Source organism: Eurosta solidaginis, chromosome 2 (assembly GCF_040869045.1).
Source record: "Eurosta solidaginis isolate ZX-2024a chromosome 2, ASM4086904v1, whole genome shotgun sequence".
In the NCBI taxonomy this organism is placed as follows: Eukaryota; Metazoa; Arthropoda; class Insecta; order Diptera; family Tephritidae; genus Eurosta; species Eurosta solidaginis.
The window spans coordinates 75,002,002-75,016,400 of NC_090320.1; the positions used below are offsets into that span (position 1 = coordinate 75,002,002).

Below are 14,399 nucleotides of genomic sequence, written 5' to 3' on the forward strand. Positions count from 1 at the left end.
AAAACTTACAACTTTTTCAATGTGTTTAATAAATTTAACAAAAGTCCATGAAATAAAAAAAAAATGTAAATGTTTCTTATTCAATTCATTTTTGTTTTATTTGGATTAATAATAATAATTAATATATGAATACTTATATATTATAATACTCGAATGAATTTGGTACTTAATAGAAGGTAGGTACTAAATTTTAACCGCACTGGAACAATATACTATAAAAGCGTGCAATTACTGGCATATGCTGATGACATTGATATCATCGGCCTAAACACCCGCGCTGTTAGTTCTGCTTACTCCAAGCTGCAAAAAGAAGCGGTAAAGATGGGTTTGATGGTGAATGAGGACAAAACGAAGTACCTGCTGTCATCGAGCAAAGAGTCAGCGCATATGCGCCTTGGCAACCACGCTACTGTTGGCAGCCATAATTTCGAAATAGTAAAAGACTTCGTTTATTTGGGAACCAGCATCAACACTAGCAACAACATCAGCACTGAAATCCAGCGAAGAATCAATCTTGCCAATAAATGCTACTTTGGACTAGGTAGGCAATTGAAAAGTAAAGTCCTCTCTCGGCGAACGAAAATCATACTCTACAAGTCACTTATCGTACCCGTCCTGCTATATGGGGCAGAAGCATGGACCATGACAACAGCAGATGAAGCGGCTTTGGGAGTGTTCGAGAGAAAAGTTCTTCGAAAGATTTATGGACCTCTACGCGTTGGCGATGGCGAGTACCGAAGAAGATTTAACGATGAGCTGTACGAGCTATACGCAGACATCAACATAGTGCAGCGAATTAAAACGCAGCGGCTGCGCTGGCTAGGCCATGTTATGCGAATGAAAGATGATGCTCCGGCCAAGAAAGTGTTTCTATCGGAACCCGCCTATGGAAGCAGAGGTAGAGGGCGGCCCCCACTCCGTTGGAAGGACCAGGTGGAAAACGATTTAAACTCCCTTGGTGTGACCAATTGGCGCCGGTTGGCGGAGCGAAGGAGCGACTGGCGCGCCTTGTTGGACGGCCATAACCGTTTAGACGGTTAAGCGCCAATTAAGTAAGTAAGTAAGTAAGTAAGTAAGGTACTAAATTTCATGGCAGTATAAAAATTGGAAGTAATGAAACTTGAAAATAACCCGTCTTTTGTAAAATCGCTCGTTTGGCTCACACGTCTTTTTTGTGCACAGGGCTCGATATGCACGTATGTTTAGGAAAAGAAAGTATTTATCAATCTCTCTTGGACACGTTTGCCAGCGGAAGACACTGAACTTATATTATCGGGATTGTCGTCCGTCAGCGGGCCCAAGACTAAGTTCATGTCTTCATTTTCAGTTGGCTGGTCGCCCAAACGAATATTATGCAAGATTGCACACGCATTTACAATGTTACCAGCCAAACCTGGCTCATATTGAAGAGTCCTGTGTTGCGACAAACAACGCCAAGTTCCTTTTAATACACCAAATAGTCTCTCAATAGGATTTCTGGCTTTGCATAGCGCCTCGTTATACCGAAACTTGGGCGTACCTTCGGGTTGGTTCGGTAATGGCGTCATAAGCCACGGCTCCAAGGGATATCCAGAATATCCTGCAAGTTGCGCATCAAAAAATTACATGAATTTAGCTGTAAACTGGATAGAAACACCTATCAGAAACAAGTTCCGGTATCCATTTTGATGGTCTCTGTGCAAAATTCGACGTACAGCACAGGAGCTCCATATGAAGGCGTCATGGCGAGCCCCCGGAAATTTGGCATTTATGTTTAAGATTTTTAGATTCGGGTTGCATATCTACGAAAAAATGTACATGTTATATATATAGGCCAATATATTTTATATTAACTTTACCACTTGAACATTTATGGAGGGATATCCATGATGGTTGACGTACGCTTCCTCATGATGTTTCGGAGCCAAAACGGCAATGTGCGTACAGCCAATTGCGCCTATCGTACCCCCAACGAATGGCGCAGGTGCGTCACTAAAAACCTCTTTTGCTGCTTGACGATCCGCCTCAGTCATAGGGAACTTAACTCCTCAAAAAGCATGGCGGAGTTTATGGCACCGGTTACTCGATGGATGCAGCAGCTTATTGAGGATTGGCGTATTGAGATGCCCCACTGTTCTCCCACAGGCCTTTGATAGCATCCCGTAGCATAAAAACGCAATGCACACAAAACCTGTAAAGGGAAGGTATGCAACCAAATTGTTAATTTCCAATAAGGATAAATAAATGTTGGCAATCATATGCGACAGCACGTATCTGCTAAAGCTGGTCCAAAAGTCACGTTTTAGCCTCGGTATTTATAATCGGAAATCAATGAAGTTATTGGAAAGCTCCAACAATAACCCTTAGCCCATCTAACACCCTTTACGTGACCCCCAATATTTCACTTCTGCACTTTTTGGAACAGCTAATACGTGTGACTGCAATAACCACATGACGATGAGTGAAAATTTACACTTTGTTTGAAAATATTTCTTGACAGGAATAGGATTCTTCATACACGTCTTTTTAAACTTTTTTGGTAGCAGTTGCGTGGTGCCACATAGAATTACCTAAATCTTACCTGCTTCTCTGGAGAAATTCCTGTGATCCTCTGGCACCGTAAATGTTCCTGCAGGCGCTACGCAACGTCTTTGGCAATGTCAGGACTCACCCGGTACAACTTCCTAAACTCGGAGGAAGCTAGGTCAAATGGATCGTGTCTATGTCCCTCAGTAAACGCCGATCTACTGCTGTGTGCCTTGCAACATCTCCAAATGTAGTTAAAAAAGTTAGTGTATAGCGCTACAGGTCGAGTTCATTTCGATCAGCATCAGTTTCTTTGTCTAATAGATTTCTTGATAGAAGTTTATAAAGAAAGATTTATTATGCATATTTAACTCAAATTTAAACAAAAATATACACATAACTCTTCCAAATAAAACGAAAAATTATTTGTAAGACAAATATGGCAACATTTGTGTTTAATCTGCCAATTAATATTCATTCCGACTGGTCAGAGGCAATACTTTTCAAACCGATAATTTTTGGTCGGAATCGAAATTGAGAACACCAATCCAATTCGATTCCGAAAAAATTGATCGGAATCGGAATTCAGAACATGCCTGTATATACCCATCTGCGCACTTTACACATTATATCGTATACATAAGTAACATTCTCTAAAATATAGATTTTTCGCGAGGTGTATTTAAATGTATTTTTTTTTTTTCAAATTCTGTCAAAAATAACTAATTTTTTATATGTATGTATATAAATCCCAATTTTTACTCTATATATTACTTTTTGCCGTTACCAACCTCCTGTATACTATTGCAGCTGGGTATAAAACACTATGTTAGCATTTGAATTAAAAATTAGTACAATGGTTAAAAAAACTCGTTTACATACATACATGCAAGTCGCATTTTTCGTGTTATCACCATTGGAGCCTTTGAGAAATATAAATCAAAAACAATTATCGAATAAAAGTACTTTAAAAGGTGGAAATATATATTATAGTGACGTTGGGAGTAGAGCAATTATTTGCTTTTATGGCTCAACGTAAAAAAGAGTCACCACCTTTTTTTCGCCGGAATTCAGTTTGCAAGGTTCCAGTGAACCTACTGTGTTTTTTTCCTAGGCTGAGAACATTGATAAAACCCAATTATCCTTAACAAGGATACACCAAAAAATTTAAAAAATCGCTTTTATTAAAAATTTTCAAAAGTATATCAAAATATACACAATTGCTTTTCCTATGCCATCCATCGCATTCAATTTGGCTAAACGTTGAATTATAACGATTTTTTAAAAAACAAAGTTTTAGTAATTATTACAAACTTATTTTGCGAATAAATTTTGCAAAAATTAAAATTTTCCAAAAATATTTTCGGGACTAATTTATTTCACGTAGACCTAACGATAGAGAGAAATATATGACAAAAAAATATTTTATGATGATTTGAAAAATTCTGTCCCTTTAATAAATTTTATAAGAATATGCACGAGAATGAATTACCTTCAAAATTCACCGGTTTCGTGCACTAAACTCTAAAAAAAAAAACAGGTTAACAAACAAAAACTCAATAATTAATCTCAACCATGCTTTTTTAAATCCCAAAAGCTTTCATTTACTAAACAAGTATTCAAGGTTTCACCCGCTGTATATCTTTCTATCTTGGTGATCTTACTCAAAAAGTAATTTTTAAAAATTCCCATTCCGTCGCCATAGATGTTTCCTCTGGTGTTCCGCAGGGCAGCCATCTTGGTCCAATTCTGTTCTTGCTCTGCATAAAAGATATTGCTAATAAATTAAAGTTTTCAAAATAATAGGGGGACTCATTTAACCTTATAAATGCCTTATAAAGTGTGTAAACGTATAAATTTATCTAGTGCGTAAACGAACTGTCAAATTTTGTATGAAAAATCATTTACACAATTTGTATAAATTTACGCGCACATTTCATGGTGTAAACGCGGTAAACTTAAAGTAATGCAACCTTACAAACATAATTGCCGTCCTTTTCATCAGAAATCTCCGGCATCGGCAAGTCATTTACTAGAATTTCTTAGTAAAGATCAAGAATATTACTACGTGCGTTCATATAACAACGTGTGTAAATAGATATAATTTTACACCTTATAAATGTATATGCTTTATTGAGTCCCCCTAATGTATGCTGACGATGGGATACTTTTTTTAATCCCATTCGTCGATTGAGGAACGTTATTTATTCCCAACGGATCTAAACAATTTAGTTACCTACGTTAATTATATTCCGCTCAATCTTAGAAAATATAAATTCATGGGTTTTTCTCGAAGAAATTTGCTACCAGCAAGTAGTCAGACTTCTGCCCATATTACCATTTACAACTCAACTCTGTTTCAGTTGAAATTTAGCAATTTGGTATTTCAGATTACAACTCTACCTGTCGAAAAAAATATCGGTTGAGTTGTCTAGTCTTACAACTTTATGTGGTATTACCGTTTACAACCTTGTGTTGGTGTAGCTGTCAAAGACATCAAAATCTGACAACTGATTACTAGTAGTTGTCTCATACAATTTTGCAGTTGTTTGGAAAAATATAACGTTTTACAAGACTTATCTTGTTTGGTTGATTTTCCGACAGGGTGGATAAATGATGTATATTGGAACGATTTTCCGTCATCCCTTGTCAAATTTGGTTTTGAGACAAACCGGTTTCGGCGTTGTGCCATCGTCAGTTCGTAGTTCGTAGGTATATGAGCAGGTATTGTCAAATTGATGCTTGTGTATATTTAGTTATGTGTATGTGCTGTGTGTTCATTCAGAACCGAGGGTGGTTTACTAATCGATTTGTGTGGCTGACTGGGGTAGGTAGAAATCTGTGATTTTAATCGTTTGACCTTCTTTGTCGGTTTTTTGTTTTGGTGTGTTAATTGTTTTGTGTTTATTTGTTGTTGTGTGTTTGTCTGTTGTACCTGTGTGATTAAGTTGTTTCCTGTAAACAAGTTTTAAAGGCTCGAATATTGTGTCAGAAATTGTGTTTATCTGTTCGTTTATTATTCTACCGTCGAATGTTTTCTGTTTGTAGATTTCCATGTTTTCGAGTACGTTGAGACGTCGGCCCTTTTCCTGTATGTGAAGAACCCTAACTGTTTTATTGATGTTTTCTGGGGAGCATTCATTCTCGACCATGTGATTCGCGAAGTTAGACTCGGGTATAATGTTTGGATTCCATATTTTTTGTTGTAATCTCTAATATGTTCTCTGAACCTCGTTCTTATTGCCGTCCTGTTTGTCCTATGTAACTATGCTGGCATCCGCAGGTAAGCTTGTATACGCCGTGGCTGCTAAACGGATCCTCTGAGTTAATGTTAGTTCTTAGTTTTCGCCCTAGATTGTTCGATGTTTTGAATGCTGTGTTAATGTTATATTTATACTCAGTTGAGCAGAGCTCACAGGTATAAAGGAATCGAGATAGATATAGACTTCCATATATCAAAATCAACAGTATCGAAAAAAAATTTGATTGAGCCATGTCCGTCCGTCCGTCCGTCCGTCTGTCCGTTAACACGATAACTAGAGCAAATTTTGAGGTATCTTGATGAAATTTGGTATGTAGATTCCTGGGCACTCATCTCAGATCGCTATTTATAATGAACGATATCGGACTATAACCACGCCCACTTTTTCGATATCGAAAATTTCGAAAAACCGAAAAAATGCGATAATTCATTGCCAAAGGCGGTTAAAGCGATGAAACTTGGTAGATGGGTTGGCGTTATGACGCAGAATAGAAAATTAGTAAGATTTTGGACAACGGGCGTGGCACCGCCCACTTTTACAAGAAGGTAATTTAAAAGTTTTGCAAGCTGTAATTTGACAGTCGTTAAAGATATCATGATGAAATTTGGCAGGAACGTTACTACTATCATTATATATGTGATAAATAAAAATTAGCAAAATTGGATGAACACGCCCACTTTTTAAAAAATTTTTTTTTAAAATTCAAATTTTAACAAAAAATTTAATATCTTTACTGTATATAAGTAAATTAAGTCAAAATTCAACTCCAGTAATGATATGATGCAACAAAATACAAAAATAAAAGAAAATTTCAAAATGGGCGTGGCTCCGCCCATTTCCATTTAGTTTGTCTAGAATACTTTTAATGCCATAAGTCAAACAAAAATTTACCAATCCTTCTCAAATTTGGTAGGGGCATAGATTCTATGACGGTAACTGTTCTCTGTGAAAATCGGGCGAAATCGGTGGAAGCCACGCCCAGTTTTTATACACAGTCCACCGTCTGTCCTTCCGCTCGGCCGTTAACACAACAACTTGAGCAAAAATCGATATATCTTTACTAAACTTAGCCCACGTACTTATCTGAACTCACTTTATCTTGGTATAAAAATGGCCGAAATCCGACCATAACCACGCCCACTTTATCGATATCGAAAATTACGAAAAATGAAAAAATGCCATAATTCTATACCAAATACGAAAAAAAGGGATGAAACACGGTAACTGGATTGGTTTATTGGTACAAAATATAACTTTGGAAAAAACTTTGTAAAATGGGTGTGACACCGACCATATTAAGTAGAAGAAAATGAAAAAGTTCTACAAGGCGAAATCAACAGCCCTTGGAATCTTGGCAGGAATACTGTTAGTGGTATTGCATATATAAATAAATTAGCAGTACCCGACAGATGATTTTCTGGATCACCTGGTCCACATTTTGGTCGATATCGCGAGAACGCCCTTACATATACATCTAAGGGCCACTCGCTTTTAAAACCCTCATTAATACCTTTAATTTGATATCCATATCGTACAAACACATTCCAGAGTCACCCCTGGCCCACCCTAATGGCGATATCTCGAAAAGGCGTCCACCTATAGACCTAATGCCCACTCCCTCTTAAAATGCTTAGTAACACCTTTCGTTTGATACCCATATCGTACAAACATTCTAGAGTCACCCCTGGCCCACCCTAATGGCGATATCTCGAAAAGGCGTCCACCTATAGACCTAATGTCCACTCCCTTTTAAAATGCTCAGTAACACCTTTCGTTTGATACCCATATCGTACAAACATTCTAGAGTCACCCTTTATGGCGATATCTATAAAAGGAGTCCACCTATAGAACTAAGGATTACTCCCTTTTAAAATACTCATTACCACTTTTCATTTGATACCCATATCGTACAAACACATTCTAGAGTCACCCCTGGCCCACCCTAATATCTCGAAAAGGCGTCCACCTATAGACCTAATGCCCACTCCCTCTTAAAATGCTCAGTAACACCTTTCATTTGATACCCATATCATACAAACATTCTAGAGTCACCCCTGGCCCACCCTAATGGCGACATTTCGAAGAGGCGTCCACCTATAGACCTAATTCCCACTCCCTCTTAAAATGCTCAGTAACACTTTTCGTTTGATACCCATATCGTACAAACATTCTAGAGTCACCCCTGTCCCACCCTATTGGCGATATCTCGAAACGGCGTCCACCTATGGAACTAAGGATCACTCCTTTTCAAAATACTCATTAACAGCTTTCATTTGATACCCATATCGTACAAACATATTCTAGAGTCACCCCTGGTCCACCTTTATGGCCATTTCTCGAAAAGGCGTTCACCTATAGAACTAAAGCCCATTCCCTTTTAAAATACTCATTACCACCTTTCATTTGATACCCATATCGTACAAACACATTCTAGAGTCACCCCTGGTCCACCTCAATGGCGATATCTCGAAAAGGCGTCCACCGATAGACCTAAGGCCCACTCCCTCTTAAAATTCTCAGTAACACCTTTCATTTGATACCCATATCGTACAAACAAATTCTAGAGTCAGCCCTGGTCCACTTTTATGGCTATATCCCTAAATGGCGTCCATCCATAGAACTATGGCCTACTCTCTCTTAAAATACTCTTTAATACCTTCCACTTGATACACATGTCATACAACCACATTCCAGGGTTACACTAGGTTCATTTTCCTACATGGTGATTTTCCTTATTTTGTCTCCATAGCTCTCAACTGAGTATGTAATGTTCGGTTACACCCGAACTTAGCCTTCCTTACTTGTTTTTCGCTCATTTATCGACTGTGAATATTTTTTTGATCGATTGTCTTTCTACAGCCATTTTGCAGTCGTTGAAGCGTTTAAGTGATAAAAAAAAGTGAAAAAATTTAAAAATTGAAAAAAAAAAAGTAAAAAAATTTGAATAAAAGTAAAAAATGTAAACCTAAATAATAAAAAGTAGTTATTTTAATTGCAGGTCAAAAGTTGTAAGCAATAAACGGCAAATCGCAAGACTGGTGCAGCTAATGCAAGAACATCCTGATTTAGCAAAGGCGTGTGTGGGAAAGCCCAGGGAAAATCAAGATGGGAATTGATAGCGGCTGAGCTCAATAGCTTGGGACCACCGATGCGTTCTTGGGAAAAGTGGTTAAAGGTAAACAAATTTGTATATAGCGTCCATAAAGAAAATACTGAACATTCCTTTGTAGGTGTGGACGGACTTGAAAAGTAAAACGAAGAAAAAATGTTCGCAGAACCGAATGGAGTACCAAGCAACTGGTGGAGGCCCAAATAACGTCCATACGTTTTCGGCGATAGAGGAAGCTATTATGAGTTTTTTAAGTATTGACGCCTATATTGATCCCCCTGGCGAAGAAATTGGAATGGGCAATGTGGTGGTCCAAACAAGAGTTGGTGGTAGGTCGACTGAAATTGTTGAAGATGAGCAGGAAAATGAAGTACCTGAAAGAAGCGTATCATGCGAGATCCAGGAAAGAGCTGCACTACAGGCAACTCCAGCAAGAAGGTCACTGTTGGAGAAGCAGATTGACATTCAAAGTAAACATTTTAAGGCCCTGAAAAGAAATACATTAGGTATTAAGAAAAGTGTTGTAAATATAGAAGGATACATGAGGAGGTTAGTTGCGCTAAATTTTGAGGCTGTAACTTTAAAGCAAGAGAACTAGAAATTGAAAAAAAAGTTTAAACTGCTAAAAGAAGAAATTATTAATAAGAAAAAGCATAGGAGAGATAAATTAAGGTTGAAAGAACAGATTTTGGAGTTGGAGAAGGAGAGAATTACCAAAGCACTAATGTGAATAGTAGTTTTAAGGCAATGCGATATTTTAAATGTAAATAGTAACTTTGAAATAATTTGATTTTTTATGTAGATAGTAGTTTTAAGATACATTTTTTATTCACACCTGAATTTGTGATATTTTTTTTAGATGAAGTCATATTTTGATTTATGTTAATAAAAAACATGAATTTTTTTTAGTTAGCCTTTGTTAATTTAAAATAAGTGTACTCTGAATTTAAAATGGACTGAATATGAATTTAAATAAAAATTGTTTGTTATCATCGTAAAACTAGAACTGCATATGTTGTAAAATATTATTTCTAACTGCCCTAGCTTCTTCGTTTGCCACTGAACCACCTTCATATGTTGTGCTATCTTGGAAATCGTCATTCGGGTTTTGATAGTCAGATATTTCTTCACCTGATAATTGAACATTATAAGATAAACAAATGTTGTGAAGAGCTGCGCATACGTTTATTATTTGTGTAGCTTTCTTTGGCTCATAGTGAAGCGCACGAGCCCCTAACAAACACCTAAATCGATTTTTAAGGACTCCAATAGTACGTTCCACAATATTCCTTCCTTGGGAATGTTTTCTGTTAAACATACATTCTGCTGTTCCATCTTCTGGGTTTCGGTATGGCGTAAGCATATAAGGTTGTAGGGCGTAACCTGCATCGCCTAAATATTTACATATTTTACAACCATAAAATTATGAAAATAAGTTAAGCATTAAGGACTCCATACACCTCCTTGCTAACGTGAATATATTTCTTTTGTCTAATATATTTTTGTTACACCGCTTTTTACAACACAAATATCTTTCTAATTGTTATATTCAAAACAATGAATATTCTTATTTTCCCCAAATTTCTAGTTGAATCACAGATTTTGTTGAAAATGGAATCTATTGGCTGCAGTGCTTTAACATGCAAAGGGATTTGTTAAATCTATACGACAGCAAATTACCCTGGCTGAGTTTAACACAAAATTTTTTTGTGTATACAACAAGCACATAAAAATGTTCAATTTCTTTCGCAAATATCTCTTGACAAAAGCAACATTTTTTATTTTATATTTCGGATTCGCAATACTGGGTCCAAAACACATCTTTTGACACCCCTCCAAATATTTTTGGGCGGGTATTAAGAGCGTCATGCTGTCGTATTCATTTGTTAAGAATTCATATGGAATACTGTGCCTTTGGGTAAACTTCAGAAATCACCACGGACCATTTTCACGTTCACAAATAGGTGTATGGAGTACTTTACATACCTAATATTATATTTCTTTCACCCCTACGGTAGTCATCTTCCAATCGTGGTTTCAATGTGGACATGTTGAAAACGTTTGCATCGTGCGTTGCCCCCGGATACTTGGCATTGACATAGCGGATTCTCATGGCATTATCGCAAACCTATGAAATAACAAAAATTATCAACTCCACGATATTTTCTTTGTAAAATACTTACTATCATTGCATTCAAACTATAATATCCTTTGCGATTATAGTACAAATGCTGAATTCCTTTTTTGGAGCAACAATTTTGACATGCGTCCCGTCTATGCAACCTATCACGCCTGGTATTCCACTTTTTTCAAAAAAATAAAGCTTTGCTTGACGCTTTTCCTCCTCAGTATATTGAATTGTCACCCAATTTCTGCAAACGTATTCCTCCAAAGCTGGGAATACTTCAGATAAAACTAGGGATACTTTAGATTGGCCGAATCCTATATTAAAGTCATTTCCTACACTCAGCTGGTATGATCCGTGAGCGCAGAACCGTAAAGTTGCTGCAAGCTTTAAAATTGTTGGGATAGATGTCTTTCTAACACCAGGTTGTAGTTTGGCATCTAGCAATGCCAGTAAATCCGCAAATGAAGCTTTCGGTAAACGAAAGTTTTTCAAAAATCTGTATAAATGGGAGCTTTAATAAATTTTTAACTTTAAGACAAATTAAATCCAGATAGTTACATGTGATCTTCCATTTCCAAAGGATTCGACGAATCCCTCAGCTTGCGTCTTTCCCATGCCAGCTCTATTAGCCTTGTATGTGCATCTTCATCTTCCTCACTATCACTTAACCACAGCTCAACACAATCCATTTATAATATTTATTATAAAATATCTAATTTAAATTTATTTTAAAAATGTTTTGTTATTTTGGTTTTATCAAACACGGCAAAAATGTAAACAAATGGTAAACAGCTGATTGCAATTCAGCGAGTTTTCTTCTTTCTCGTCTTCTTGCAGCGAGTTATTCACAATGGTACAAATTTTTTTCGATCGAGTTACACAATACGAAAATAAAAGACAATCGACTCGGTCGACAAATTTCTATTCTACTGCTGATCGACACTCGCAATAGGGGTGATTGTAAACGAAAAGATAAAGTTTATTATTCTACCGTCGAGTGTTTTCTGTTTGTAGATTTCCATGTTTTCGAGTACGTTGAGACGTCGGCCCTTTTCCTGTATGTGAAGAACCCTAACTGTTTTATTGATGTTTGCTGGGGAGCATTCATTCTCGACCATGTGATTCGCGAAGTTAGACTCGGGTATAATGTTTGGATTCCGTATTTTTTTGTTGTAATCTCTAATATGTTCTCTGAACCTCGTTCTTATTTGCCGTCCTGTTTGTCCTATGTAACTATGCTGGCATCCGCAGGTAAGCTTGTATACGCCGTGGCTGCTAAACGGATCCTCTGAGTTAATGTTAGTTCTTAGTTTTCGCCCTAGATTGTTGATTGTTTTGAATGCTGTGTTAATGTTATATTTTTTAAAGAAGTTTGCCAATTCTACTACTATCTACTAGTGCTTTTTTATATCCGTTGTTTGCAGCGATATTATATATGACCTCAAGTTCTCTCTTATATGCCTCTTGTGTAAGCGGTGTTCTTTCAAGTCTATGTACCAAGTGCCTTAATGCTGCATTTTTATGCTGTTGAGGGTGATTTGAGGTATTGCGTATTATTGTATCGGTGGCCGTTGACTTTCTATATATGTCATAGTTAAATCTTTTGGCTTCTTTATCAATATTTATCGTGAGGTCTAGATAGTTGATTCCTCCGTCTTTTTCGGTTTCCATTGTAAATTTTATATTTCCGTGCTGCTTGTTGAGGTACTCCAGTACAAGCTCTTCGTTATTAGTAGTTAAAACGCATATTATGTCACCCACGTATCTAGCATAAAATGACACGCCTAATTTGGACTTCAGCTCCTGTAAGTACTTTTCTTCCAGATTTTGCATGAACACTTCCATGAGAATTGCTGATGTGTGGCTTCCCATTCCAAGACCGTTTGTTTGTCTATATATTTTATTGTTGAATTGAAAATAGTTTTGACGTAAAGTGGTTCTTAGCGTATTTGTGATTTGCATACTTTTCACTTTGTTTTTTGTGTTATGAACTATTGTTGAGCTAACTATGTCCAAAGTCTACGATAGTGGTATAGATGGGTATAAATCTTTTATGTCAAAAGATACCAATTTGCTGTTTCTTGTTAGCTCTACGGTCTCGAGTCTCTCTATTAGTTCTGTTGTGTTAGCTATTGCATATTCGTTCCTTAGCTCCAGAGTATCTATCAATATCGTTTTTAAATATTTGGACAGTTTGTAACATGGTGCCGATTTAAAATTAATGATGGGCCTCATTGGCGTGTCCGGCTTGTGGATTTTTGGTAGCGCAACCAGTGGAGGAGCCGAAGGGTTCATTTGGACCAATCTATGTGCCATGTTAGAATCTACTATATTGGTTGCATTCTTTATAGCAACTTTGATTTGTTTTTGGTATTCATCTGTGGGATCCTCTCTCATTCTACGACATTTCATTTCCTCTATGAGATCCTCGGTTTTGGATATATATTGCTCTTTTTCGATTAGCAGAGTGGTGTTTCCTTTGTCCGCTTTCGTTGTGACAATATTGTTTTTCCTTAGTTTATGCCGTAGATTCTTTATTGTTTTCTCCTCTGTATTCGATTTTTGTCCTTCCTGTGCTTTCACCTCCTTTTTTACGATTTCCCTGCACATGTGTCTTGCGTGCTCCTGTTCTTCCTGTGGTATCAATGATATTGCGATCTCCGCATCTACAATCGCTTGCTCCGTTTTTCTTACTGTATTCTGGTCCATGATATTGTGCTTCAGGCCCTTTTCGAGAAGTTGTGCCTCTTCCTTGGTAATGGCCACTGTTGTGAGGTTAACGAACTTGTCATGAAACTGGTGAGTGTTTTGGTTTTGGTTACCCTCTCGTCGTCCTGCCAGCTTGTCCAATTTTCGGTTCAGCGACCTGTATTTTTATTGTAGTTCCTGATCGACCTCTGTCTTAATACGGTCGAAACATTCCATTAATGCAGTCGTAGGTAGTTTTTCTGCCAATCTTAAATGGATAGATAATAACTCGGCATTTATCTCATCCTTCTTCGAGTACAAGCTTTCCAACTCATATTTTAAAAAATCCTTTTCCGCTTTTCTAACTGTTTTCCTGCTAGATTTGGTATTTGCCTTTATTGTTATTTTTGCGAATTCCGGAGTAACATTCAATTCCAGGCATTGTTTGTTGAACCAAATGCTCGCCTTTGCTTTATACATTTTCAGTAGGCGTCGCTTGTAAATTGTTAGTAGTCCGTTCGCGTTCAAGTTAAAAGCCTGACAAGCAATAACTGACTTATCTTGTTTGGTTGATATTCCGACAGAGTGTATAAATGATGTATATTGGAACGATTTTCCGTCATCCCTTGTCAAATTTGGTTTTGAGACAAACCGGTTTCGGCGTTGTGCCATCGTCAGTGTCGATTTTCGTTCTGATCTGTTGTTG

At 37.1% G+C, this 14,399-nt stretch overlaps 2 long non-coding RNA genes across 3 annotated transcripts; both read right to left on the reverse strand.

The window, feature by feature from the left end:
* Positions 1-981: 981 nt before the first annotated feature.
* On the reverse strand, positions 982-3,578 carry LOC137239941 (uncharacterized). 2 transcript variants are annotated; one of them, XR_010949559.1, is made up of 4 exons: positions 2,561-3,578; positions 1,839-2,170; positions 1,637-1,781; positions 983-1,579 (listed from the first exon to the last, which is right to left on the reverse strand). It is a non-coding gene; the product is annotated as an uncharacterized lncRNA (long non-coding RNA). The 2 variants fall into 2 exon arrangements; XR_010949558.1 differs by having other exon boundaries at positions 982-1,781.
* A 6,117-nt stretch (positions 3,579-9,695) lies between these two features.
* On the reverse strand, positions 9,696-11,111 carry LOC137239943 (uncharacterized). Its single transcript, XR_010949561.1, has 3 exons — positions 11,061-11,111; positions 10,864-11,005; positions 9,696-10,269 (listed from the first exon to the last, which is right to left on the reverse strand). It is a non-coding gene; the product is annotated as an uncharacterized lncRNA (long non-coding RNA).
* Positions 11,112-14,399: the final 3,288 nt, after the last annotated feature.